We start from the raw sequence: 12160 nt of genomic DNA, 5'->3' as shown, positions 1-12160 counted from the left end.
ATTTAATTGTTTTGATTTTTAGATCCCACAAATAAGTGAGAACATGTGATGTTTGTCTTTCTGTACCTGGATTATTTCACATAATATAATGACCTCCAGTTCCATCCATGTTGTTACAAATGACAGAATCTCATTTTTTATGGTGGAATAGTGCTCGATTGTATATATGTACCACATTTTCTTTATCCATTTATCTGTTGGACACTTCAGTTGCTTTCAATTCTTAGCTATTGTGAACAGTGCTGCAATAAACATGGGAGTGCATATAGCTCCTTGATATGCTGATTTTCTTTCTTTTAGGTATATACCCAGCAGCAGGAAGGGTGAATCACATGGCAGCTCTGTTTTTGATTTTGAGGAACCTCCCCAAACTGTTCTCCATGGTGGTTGTATTAACTTGCATTCCCACCAACAGTGTACGAGGGTTCATGTTTCTTCACATTTTCATCAGCATTTTTTATTACCTGACTTTTGAATAAAAGCCATTTTAACTGGGGCGAGATGATAGCTCATTGTAGTTTTGATGTGCATTTCTCTGATCAATGATGTTGAGCACCTTGTCATATACCTGTTTGCCATTTGTATGTCTTCTTTTGAGAAATATCTATTCCCATAAGGCAGTTTTGGGGAACCTCTGGACTAGCTTATAGCTTATAGAGCTTACAGCTCTAGATGTTTCACAGGCTAAAAAAGCCAAAGTGGTCGCATGGTTTCTCCCGTATAGGGCAAAGCCAGGTGCAGATGATGTCACCATCACTGTCAACCGAGAAGACCCTGAGCTGTGTTGTGTAAATATCTGCCTCTTAAACAAAAATACACTGTAGGATGTACTTTTTGGATATAGCTACTTGTGAGGACAGATAAGCTCCAAACCTTTTTGATATCTGCCTGAGTCAGTAAGGGGCTTCCCTCTGATAAAAACAGTTAGTGAAATCCAAGGTCTTTCTCCAGGACAGGTGGCAGATGGGGGTATATTTCAGTTCCTGTTGCCCACTTCCATGGATCACTTATGGGTAATTTCATTTCTTAGTGTCAGATAGAAGCCAACACATGCCAACATTCCCTTCAGCAGATACTCCAAATTTCACATGCACATATGCACCTTGAATCTTCAGATTTGCACCAATCTCACAAAAGTGGGAAAGGAGGAAGGTGGGTGCAGTTCGGTGTATTCAGTGTCCTACCCTGAGTTCTCTAAGAAGCAGAGCATGAGACAAAGGCTTGAGTGCCAGTAGGGTTTATTTGGGAAGTGATTCCGGGGAAGAGTCGGAGTCGGGATGGGGATGGGGATGGGGATGGGGATGGAGATGAGCTTAACAGGGAAGGAGAAAAGACTAGGTATACTAAGAGTCATTACTTAGGTGGACACCTCGATGGGCAATAAATAACCCCATAGAACATTTTGAGAAGCATATAGCTGAGAATCCAGAACAATTCATCTAGGAATTGAATAGGGGAAATATTTGTACATTGGCTCAGTTCCCTGCTGGTAGGAATGGCCTCGTGGGCATTCTATGCTTTGGCTTGAGTGTGCAAGGAGTCAGAGCTGACCCATGACAGGAAGTGAGAGGCAAGTAGCCCAGGGCCAAGACCCAAGAGAATGCATTGTCAGGCTGCACCTACATGAAACTGAAGGCTGGGTTGACCTCAGGGGCATAGCAGCAGGTGCAGTAAGAGGTAGGGCCAAGATGATGTGAAGTGGTATACAAGAGGGGGGCAGTGTAGTAAGAAATAATCCTGCAATTCTAAGCAAGTGTGAGACTACTGCATGGATCCAGCATCTTCCCAGGGACCTCCAAAGAGCAGCCCATGAAGCTCCAGACCAGTGTATAGACATGTCTACACTCAGGGGAAAAAACAGGGGTTTGATGGGGAGAAGAGGCAATACTGCTCATAAAAGGGTAGTTTTTACTTGTTTCATTTATAACTTCAACTCCTGCAAACGACAGCAAATTAAACAAAAATAAATTTTATTCTTTTCATTATCCACTTATCCCAGAAGGGATTCCTTTCCCAGAATTTCTGCTTGGTTTCTAAAATTAGAAGCATTCATTTGCTTGAGGTGGTTGCAAATTTAGCTCAATGGTTCTCAAAGTGTGGTCCCAAACTAACAGCATCATCACCTGGGAACTTCTCAGAAACTGACATCATCAGACCCTACTCTAGACTCTTTGAATCAGCAATGCGGGGGGGTAGGGCCCAGTAATGTATTTTAATGAGCCCCCCAGGTGATTCTGATGCATACTCAAGTTTGAGAATTGCTGCCTAGAGCACTAAATAAATCCATCACGTGCTCTCAGCCAGGTTTTTAGGACTTTGAATTAGAAATATGGGCATGAAGTAATAAATCAATCTTCACTTTTATATCAGCAAATACTAAATATGCTTGTATTACATTCCTAGGACTGCCAGAACAGATGATCATAAACCAGTGGCTTAAAACAACAGAAATTTATTCTCACTCAGTTTTGGAGTCCAGAAAGTGTCAGCAGGGCCACAGTCCCTTCCAGGGTTCTAGGGGAGAATCCTTCCTTGACTCCTCCAGCTTCTGTGGGCTTCTGGCATCCCTTGGCTCTGGCTGCGTAACTCCTATAGCTGCCTCGTCTTCTGATGGCCTTCCCCTCTGTGTGTCTCTGAGTCTGTTTGTCTCTCTCTCCTTTCTCTTATACCACCACCAGTCATTGAATTTAGGGCCCACACTGAATCCAGGATGATCTCATTTGGAGATGCTTAACTTAATACATTTGCAAAGGCTCTATATAAGCTCACATTCACAGCTACTGTGAGGTTAAGACTTGGGACATATCTTTTTGGGGATCAAAATTCAATCTACTACAATGTCTAACATGCTGGAATCCAACGTCTTTATAAAATTCCTTATTCACCTTTTTTTTTTAAAACAGGTAAGCGAACATAAAATCCACAACCACTTGATCACTTTTTTCTCCTCTGTAGGCAATGCCAATAGAATCATATGTAACTAGGATGTCTATTTACCAGCTTGGTGTACAAACATTATCACTCCACAGTGATGTTGACTCCTTGTCCCTGACTGCTCAAATTAGCCCCTGTCCCTCCCTCACCCCATATGCTAAAGAAGCATACTAATTAATCACACCCAATGCCTGCTTTCTTACAGGTGATACTTGCCCCAGTGAAGCTGAAGGTCACGATTACTGCCTCAAATACTCACTGCCCTGGAAACCGGCCACCTCTGCTCCAAAGCAAGGGCTTGCTATGTGCTGACCTTGTGTCCCAGGCTCCATCCCTGCTGCTTGTTCCAACGTCTTGCTCTCTGTCTTCCTCCAGTCCGACTGCAGTGGGGTTGGCAGGTGTAGGTGTGGGGGTGGGAGTGGAGATGTGGGTGGGGGTCTTTTCTCTACCACATTACCGAAGCATGGCTGCAGGCTCTCTCAACTTATGCATAAGCCCAGACATACTCCAGGTCCTCCCACTGAGCCACTTCCTTATTTCTGTGTGGCACAGGGCCACCCGGCTGTACAATTCCAAGGGGCACCATTCACATCATATTCTCAGAGAATGGTGCCCTCACACACCATACACAACAACAGCCCTGACACAGGTAGGAAACTGATTCCTCCCGTGGAACCTCTTAATGCCTCTTGGCTTGACTCACCTCCAGTCTGACTGTGAAGAAAGTTCTCTCATCCCCCAAGAGTGACTTATAGTCCAAGTTCACTGGTAATGGGGCCATCCATTCCCCTCAGGGAAAGCTCCACCCCAGGAAGACAATTCCCAAAAGCTCTGACATTCTAAGAGGTCCCAAACTAAATGCTATTCAAGCTTGCCCAATCTTATTATCCTGGCTACAAGTATAACAATTAAAAGACATTTGTAGACATTACAGTGTTGGGAACAAATATAGCTTTTTAAAAAAGGAAAGTAAACTTACTCATGTGCTTGCCAAGTCTCAATCAAAAGGTGCCATATGGAAATGGTATAAATATGATTGGCCTCCAGCACTGGCCAACTTTGAATCTCCCTGGAGCTCACAGATGGGATGCCACATGGATTAGATCCAAAGGCTTGGTAATATGGTCCTCGTCCTTTCCTAGATAGTTCTCGCTGGAAGAGAGTGAGAGGAAACAATATGGTGTTCCACTGGAAAATAAATGGAGGCCTGTCTGTCTGCAGTGCAACCGGTGTTTCAAAAAAGACCTCCCCTTCTCCCTCCACGCTTCTAAACTAGCCCCAGCAGAGCTGGCTTCCAGGTGTAGAAGTGGGTGATGAATGTCACCTGAAAATGAAGAAGCTGAATAGGCACGAGGGCAGGAAGGAGTAGCAACCAGAGTCAACCACACCGGCCCATTTTCTTTCTTTCCTTTGTTCGGCCTACTAGGGCTTCATTTGTACCCACTCACCTCTTAGTAAAGGAGCACTTCTCTTTGCCTCTCAGGTGTCATACCTTTTCCTATCCGGGGCCTAAAGAGAGCAACAAAGTACTCACATGCACACAATTGTCAAGGGGCGGAGCTAAGATCTACAATGTGAACAGTCAGAATCTGTGGCATGGTTCCCTTGAAAGTGATCCCAGACTCCCAGAAGGCCACAGCTACTGAAAGAGGCATCCCATTGAATACCAGCAAAATACTCTCCCTCCTGGTTGGTTCCAGGTTGTTCTTCCCATTGCCCATCTTCAATAGTTTCACCACCCTGCCTCTTTTCACCACTCTTTCCAGCTTTTTTTCCCACATTTTCCCATCTGATGCCAAATGTCCTGGGCAAATGGAACATGGAACACTTCAGGATCTCAACTTCCCTTGCTCAGATTGAAGCCACAGTTTCTCTGACCTCAGGATTCAGTTTTTTATTTTTTTCTACCCTAAAATTATACTGCATATTCCTGCCAGGGTAAGCTTTCTGCAAAACACATTGAATCCATCTGTGCTCCTGCATAAGACGCTTTGAGGCTCCTCACTTCCCAGAAAATGAAGCCGGAGCTCCTTTGTATGACACCCAAGACCTTTTGCTATCTCTTCATCTATCTCCTCAACCTTGTCTCCTAGAACCTGGGATCCAAGCCACACTCAAGTCACAGTCTTTCCTGAACACATCACAGCATTTTATGCCTATGAGCTGTCTTTTCACTCCATCTCCCGCTGCTGAACTCTTACATATCCTTAAAAAAAGAAACTCAAATAGTTCCTTCAAGAAATCATTATGTCTATTTCTCTTGTTAGATTGACTCATCAAGACTAGAGCTATATCCTTTTAAATATGTCTGCTGCCCAATGCAGTCGCTGGCACACAGTAGACTCTTCATGAGATTTTATTAAGAATGTTTTATTGAGCACCTACTATGGGTCAGGCTCCCTCCTAGGCCCCAAAGGTATAGAAATATAATAACCAACACTCTTAGGATGCTCTTTGGGGCAAAATGAGGAATATCCTCTCTTATATCAGAGAATCCTCACTTCTTTATAATTGACTCACAGCACCTAAGATATGTATTAGTGGTGGCTGTTACATGCATGTTTTTCCAGTCACATATGCCTCATTCTAGCCACAAGCTTGTTTCTAAGAAATAGGTAAGTGAGGCTGGGTTCAGTGGTTCAAGCCTGTAATCCCAGCACTTTGGGAGGCTGAGTTGGGCGGATTGCTTAAGCCCAGGAGTGTGAGACCAGCCTAGACAATAACGGCGAAACCCCATCTCTACAAAAAGTACAGAAAAGTTAGCCAGGTGTGGTGGCACACATCTATAGTCCCATCTAATCTGGAGGCTGAGGTGGGAGAATCACTTAAGCCAGGAGGCAGAAGTGGCAGTGGGCCAGTGGCAGATAGCACCACTGCACTCCAGCTGGGGTGACAGAGCAAGACCCTGTCTCAAAAAGCAAACAAACAACAACAACAATAAACCAAACCAAACCAAACCAAAACAAAACAAAACAAAAAAACCAGAAACAGTAAATAAGTGAAATTTTTATAAAACTTTCACTAACAAGCCCTTAAACCAAAAATATTGTTGGTGGACTTATTACAATACATTAAATCTATCTGCTTTGGTAGATACGTATAATTCCTGAAAAAAACAGATCCTTACAAATGAGTAGCGAGTGTGTCATGTGTGTGCACACATGCATGCATGCAGGCATGTTATTAACATTCTTTGGTGTACAATGGGGAAGGCCTTGGGTCCAATTATGTTGCCAGGATCCAGGGTGCAGCTGAATGCAGAACCTCTGCTACACAGGTGTCATCCTTGGCTACTTAATTGTCAAACTACTTTCCTTTGTGATGGCAGATGATGGATGCAAGAGAGAGAAGGTCTATTTACAACCAACTTTTCTTTCTCATGATACTGCCTCAGAGAAGAGAGTAAGAGGAGCAAAATCAAATATTCAATAGAAATAGTAAAATGGAATTCATCTGCCTACACAAAATATAGATGATTCCCTTAATTTCACTCCATTGAACATGATCTATACAAAAATTAACAAACACCTACTGCTTAGAAGTCTGCTCCTTAGGGCAATACTCCTAGAGTATTCTAGGCCCAAACTAGAAGTGGGCTTTTCCCCTGCTGCGGTCATAATTGTTGACAAAGACCCATCTGCAGAAGGCAGGGAGATATGTCCTATCCAGATTTCAAACTTATAGACCTATCAGTGTTGGGAACTGGAGGAGCCTGTGTCCTCCCTCTTCCTTCTTTTCCCTTTTCCCTGTAGCTGACTCACACTCTCAGCTGAAATCTGAGTTCAGAAAGTTCTGCATGCTTGCCTTGCTGAAGGTAACACAAAGCCTCCTTTTCCCAAGCACTATCAACATTTTGGAAGTATTTTCACTCATTTGTATACCTGTTATTTACCTGGATGGCCTAGCAGATAGAAAAAAGAAGCCTTGCTGTCCCTTGTGGGTCACGGGCACATGTTCAAGGCAGGGGAGGAGGCAGCAAGAAGAGGAAGGGGCCCCAGGAAGAGAGCAAAGGAAGACCTGGAGATCCCCCACATCCTTGCTCCTTGGGATCCTATTTCTTTCCAGGCTTCTACAGCTTGTTCTTTGCAGGGAACTTTACTCCCCACTCTAACTAAGGATTTTATTTGCAGCTGTCAGCATGCAAGGCTGAAATCTTGTTTGTGCCCTGGGTTGGTGTGCCCTGGGTTATTATGCCCAGCTCTCAGCCTCAGCCTCAGCCTTTTAAAAAACAATTCACTTACAGGATTGTTTGGATGGCATTAATTTGCAGAACAAAGAGCTGCGAAGAGGAGGAGGTGGAGGAGGACTGCCCCGATGATGTCAGGAAGACTTCTCTCTGGAAAGCACATGTTTCTGGGTGACATATATCTCCTGGGTGAGGTTGGGTGTACTCAAAATGCTGGCTGAGCATTTGAGAGACCACAGAGATGCAAAGGCAGAACTGGAGACTGGAGAAAATCTCCCTCCATCCCAGCTCCTTGAGGGTGGTTGGCTTGTATTTACAGCTGTTTGGTGACCCTAGAGGTGGCTGAGGGAGGAAAGCATTGGCAGGAGAGGGGTCATTAGCAGCTGCGCATTTGTCCTGCTGCCCTTCTGAGTGTTGCTCAATGCTTGGATACTGCTCTGTGTGGTCTCACGCAGTGCTTTGAGCAACACATCGAGGAGGAAGGAAACTTTTTTCTTGAGTCCTTTGCCCAGTTCAGTGCTGACTTCAGTTAGGACTGTTGGGAGCATTTCTCTGAAGACACGGTGACCCTTTTGAAAATATTCAAAAGTTCTGAGCTCCTGTCTGAGGACGTTTAACATAGGGCAGGTTACCAGTTCATCTCCAAACCACCTATGACAGAAAACAGCAGGGAGTGGACCTAGGAAGAGATCAAGACACGCTCTCACAAGGAAGCAGCACAAGTGCTCATTTCTTAAGAATGAGGTTGGGCAAGTCAGGAGGGTAGGAACCATCTGCTCAGTCAAACAAGAACTAAGGAGGTGGGAATGTCCAAGGGGAAGCAGCAGTAGGGTAAAGCAAGGCAGGCAGGTGAGTCATCAAGGGCTCTGGGGAAGTGGGATTTGTTGAAGTGAAACATTGCTGCACTGTGGACCTTCTGCCATGCTTTAACTTTTATACCAGGTAACTAGATATCTGGGATATTTCCTTTTGCAGGCCAAACTCTGGCTTTTAAAAAAGATACGTAAGAAAAGCAAAGCAGGGCTCCGTGAAGACAGGAGATTTGTCTGACTTATTGTTTTATCCTCAGACTTAGAATAATGCACGCAGTGGGTGCTCCATAAATATCTGAGGAATAAGCAGGCTGCCCAGTGTATTCAGTGCAGTGATTTTCTTCTACAGCCTCTGTTTTTCTATGAAAGGGGAAAGTGTCCTCCATCTTTCAAAGGGAACACTTGGGGTGACTAAGGGCTGTATGCAATCTACATAATCTTTGTATGGGTCATTTTAATTGTTTAGTTATTTTATTCCTTTCATTCAGCAAATATTTATTGCGCAGTTAGTACTGTACGGGTAATAAGCTTAGTATATGTGAATACAATGGTAAGCAAAATAGACTGTGTGCACCATGCAGTCTCATAGGCTGTAGTTCTCTAAGACCATTATTAGAATTCCAGGTTTTAATTAACTGATCAGTTTAACCAAGCCAAAGCAACCTACCAAACCAACAAACAAAAAAACTACATCCAAAGCACTGGCCCCTTTGAACTTCAGAACTTCTCATGAACATCAGATGATACACATGACTCAGTCCTCTGGGTTAGAAAGAACCTTGAGAGGACATTTTAGACTGGCCCTTATGTATTAGTCACAATAGGCTGGATTATGCTGCAGTAAAAAATTAACCCTGAAATCTCTTCAATTTAAGACAACAAAGGTATATTCCTCGTTTAAGCAAAGCTCCTTATGGATGGCTGCTTCCACACAGTGACTCAGAGATCTAGTCTGCTTCTATCTAATGATTCAGCATCTAAATAAGTGGCATCCATGTTACCATGACTTGAGATCAACGATTGTAGGCAAATGCCTAGTGGCTGTCCACTGTCTTAGTCTGGAAGTGACACATCCACCTCCCCTCACAGTTCTTTTGCTAGGACTAGTCACATGACCACATGCAACTGGGAGGGGGCTGGGAGGTGGGTGGGAACACATGGATATTTGATGAGCAGTAAATATCTCAGCCACACTCATTCTTTACACAAAACTCCCCTGAATCATCATTCTAAAGAATTGAGAAACAACATTGAAACAATTGATAGATGAGATTTAGAGAATAGATTTTTCAAATAAATGAGTCAATTTCCTTTCTAGGATATTTATCTGAGACTAATTTTGAAATTAAAGGAACATAGTTATTCCTCTTTCTAGTTCAGAGGAATTCACTATTGACTTTGTTGTACATCCATCATTCTTTGATTTCTTTCTTAGGTCAGGAAAACTTCATCTTATGCTGCATATTTTCAGGTGGTAAGGTTTATTTTTTCATCCTGGTAAAAAGAGATAACACTCTAGATTGTAAATTTGTTTTATTATCTCTTAAAACTCTATGGTAGTAGCATTACCTGCCTTCTGAGTGTTTCCTTTGCAACCCTTTGTCTACTGGACTCCTATTTATAATAAATATTTAGCAGATTGTGTCTGAGATGTTAGAATAACATTTGCTTTTTCTAGATTCACTTTTTGTTACTGGATAGAAAGCATCAACTTGTTTCTTTGTGTTTCTTCTGCCATTGGGGCTTTTATTAAATTAAATATTGTAGCATCTCATTTATTTCTAATTCAGCGGCAGATTTCTGCCTAAGTGTGCCCTGATTGTGTCCTCGCTAGCTCAGGCACATTCTCCAATAAACTATAGTTCTGTAATTAGCACTAGACCCATGAAAGAAATATGTTGAAATATGATAATTTATTCCATTTGCTAATATAAGTTTATTCCTTGGTAGCATTTTCCAGAGCCACATGGATTTGATTATTCTTAAATCTTCACTTCCTAGTGATGGTTCTTTCATTATATTATAAATTATCTGATTATAATTCAGTGGCATAAACTCTTGACTTCGTGTTTTTTTTTTTTTTTTTTTTAACTTGTAGTTGATAGTATTTGAAATGTTGGTAGCTTCATTATGGAATCCAAAGGCACTATTACTCTTTGAAATTGGAAAACGCTATTGCCTAACTGGAGTTTATTAGAAAAGAAACCAATTTGGGGGAAATTCAGTAATGCAAACTTGATCTCAGACGTAACCACTAATAGGAACTTTGAGTGAAATTTTGCCTTGCAGCAACTTATCCAGAGAGAAAAAGACTTCTCCTTGGAAGGAAGGCTGAAACTTTTTTGTTTGTTTGTGTTGTTTTTTAGTGTTTCATACTCAAAGGTTTGTAAGGTTAAAGTCATACTCCCTCTTCTTCCTTTTAATTTACTGAACCAGAATTTTTAGGAATTTTTCTTTTGACACTCTTTTAAAATTTTTTGAGCATCTACTATGTGTTAGGTCCCAGAAGAAAAGACACCTGGGCTCCCTACCCCCAAGGAGTACTGGTTCTAATGAGGGGGAAAAGGAAACTCAGAATTACAAGATGTTGCTAGCAGATATGCAGAATCCCAGGGGAGCCCAAGGCAGAGATCCTATTTCTAACTTGCTGAGACCAGACTTTTCATCCTAGAAGAAGCATATCTACGTTGAGACCTGAAGAATGAGAAGCAGTTAACCAGGTGATCAATAGGTGGAAAGAGGAAAGTAGAAATATGAGTACTTTAAGTGGATGGAACAGCAAGTCCAAAGGTCTGGGTGCAAGGGAAAGACCATGATGAGAAACTGAAAGATCGATTTGGCCGGACATTCATGGCATTTGTTCGTTGTATGCACATTATGCAATGCTTTCCAGCAATTGTGGTTTGTGTGAGAGGGGTGACAAGACAGAGAGAAGGTGCCAGACCTGTGACCTTGTCTACCATAAAGGATCCTAGAGGGTTTTGGGTCTTGACTATGAACAACAGACACAACTTTCCCACAGATATTCTCTTACCTGCCATGATGTCACCAGCTGGATGGAATTCATACAGTCCATGAAGTAATAGGAAGAAGACCTCTGTGGTCCCTGCAGCCCGGGAGAAAAGGACTCATTCAGGGACAGAAGCAACACAGTCCTGAGGGAGTCGGGGTATTGAGTGAAGCAGAGATGAAAACAAAACAGGACAGAGTGGTGAATTTGATTTACATAATAAGAGCAGGCAAGGAAGACTGGCAAGTGTGACAGAAAACACCTGTGCTCTAGATGTGTTTGGGGTGGAAGTTGAGAATAGGAAAGAGACAACTCAAGAGACAAGCTGGCATTCACATGCAGGGTATTGACGGGGCAGCAATGGTGAGAGAGACTTTTTAAATGTCTGCCATGCATTAAGAATTTACCTCCTCCTTCAGTGTTTCCTTGATAGACAGGACAGATTTGAAATGCTGAATACAGACTTATATTACTTTCTGGTTGTATTTGTATTTCTTTGAATGCAGTACTTGGCTGAGACTGGACCAATTGGAACCCTAGGGCTCACAGGGTTGTGGAAATTTTCTCATGAGACTGTAGCTTCAACTTGCTAAGTAGAGTGCAGATGACCATTTAGAAATATAGCCAACAGATAATCTCAGTTCTTACTCTTGGGTTATTACTAGGATAGTTCCTAAAGTGATACATTTGGGGATGTCTGCCCAGCCCATGAATTTCTGCATCCAAAAAACTGTTCCCTCACCCATAAGAACTAGCACTCTGGCCAGGCATGGTGGCTCACGCCTGTAATCCTAGCACTTTGGGAGGCTGAGGCGGGCGGATCACCGGAGGTCGGGAGTTCGAGACCAGCCTGACCAACATAGAGAAACCCTGTCTCTACTAAAAGTACAAAATTAGCTGGGCATGGTGGCGCATGCCTGTAATCCCAACTACTCGGGGGGCTGAGGCAGGAGAATCACTTGAACCCGGGAAGCAGAGATTGCAGTGAGCCGAGATCGCGCCATTGCACTCCAGCCTGGGCAACAAGAGCAAAACTCTGTCTCAAAAAACAAACAAAAACAAAAAACAAAACAAAGAAACAAACAAAAAATAGAACTAGCACTCTGCCAGCATGCTAGCACCTAGCACTTCACCCCTGTTCCAACAATGGTTGATCAGACCAGGAATGAGTACCTGACCCCAACTGGGCCAATCAGAGTATTTTTTTGAGAATAAGAT

General features: G+C 42.9%; 1 long non-coding RNA gene across 1 annotated transcript; it reads right to left on the bottom strand.

Annotated features, from left to right (window-relative positions):
* Positions 1-2439: 2439 nt before the first annotated feature.
* Positions 2440-11453, bottom strand: LOC129033729 (uncharacterized). The gene is made up of 4 exons (XR_008501658.1): positions 10967-11453; positions 7176-7771; positions 3914-4086; positions 2440-3314 (listed from the first exon to the last, which is right to left on the bottom strand). It is a non-coding gene; the product is annotated as an uncharacterized LOC129033729 (long non-coding RNA).
* Between the last annotated feature and the right edge of the window lie 707 nt (positions 11454-12160).

This window comes from Pongo pygmaeus, chromosome 2 (assembly GCF_028885625.2).
Source record: "Pongo pygmaeus isolate AG05252 chromosome 2, NHGRI_mPonPyg2-v2.0_pri, whole genome shotgun sequence".
In the NCBI taxonomy this organism is placed as follows: Eukaryota; Metazoa; Chordata; class Mammalia; order Primates; family Hominidae; genus Pongo; species Pongo pygmaeus.
The sequence above is the reverse complement of the archived record's forward strand: the minus strand, read 5'-3'. Positions and strand labels throughout refer to the sequence as shown.